Raw genomic sequence first — 889 nt, forward strand, 5'->3', positions numbered from 1 at the left:
ACGCGGTCAGGAAAAGGCTCAGCTCCGTCTATGACAGAGACGAGCCTCACGAGCGAAATGGGGCTGGCGAGAGCAGCTGCGACGTCCCTACCACGACACCTGCCACAGGGCGGGGCAGCACGGCTCTGAGTGTTTGGGAAACGTGTGTACGTACAGCGGGGCGTGAATGTATGTACAGGGAGGAGGAACACCGAAATCCTGGCGGCTGTCCCTCCTGAGAAGGCCGGTACCCTTGGGGGACGGGCGGCGGGCACCCTCGGGGGACGATGGCCAGTACACTCGGGGGACGGGGTGGCGGGTACCCTCGGGGGATGGACGGCCGGTACCCTCGGGGGATGGACGGCCGGTACCCTCGGGAGACAGGGAGCCCCAGTACGGCGGTGAGGGTGGCCAGGCGTGGAAGGTGGACCGTCGCCGAACGTTTTTACTGGCACAGAGCTGTCCACACAGCCTCTTACTAATGAGTAGCCTCTGCGGCACTGGCCATTCTGCTCGTCTGTGTTCCTCTTTCGTGATCACAGTCATGAACTGTTAGCGGTGAGGAGTCTGTCCACGTGGAAGACAGACTGGCTCTGGGACTTCCTTTGACCAAGAGAAGGCGGCCCCTTTTAAGGGACACTGTGCAGGGTCCAGAGCTTTTGCTACCCTGGAACCCGAACCACGTGCTCAGGGGAAACCCGGCTAGCGGCCTGGGCGTGACATCTACTGTGGAAAGAAACCACTGCAGAGAGTCCCAGGCACCCCAGCTGTCACAGCCTCGACTAAGGCCGCAGACAGGTGAGCGAGGACCCCTGGAGGAGCTTGGCCACCTGGCCGCTGGCTGACTGCATCCAGGTGCAAAGACCCTGACCAGCAGGGCCCAACCAGCACACCCCCCCACCAGCAGGGC

The sequence above is a fragment of the Myotis davidii genome, unplaced genomic scaffold (assembly GCF_000327345.1).
Source record: "Myotis davidii unplaced genomic scaffold, ASM32734v1 scaffold399, whole genome shotgun sequence".
Classification (NCBI taxonomy): Eukaryota; Metazoa; Chordata; class Mammalia; order Chiroptera; family Vespertilionidae; genus Myotis; species Myotis davidii.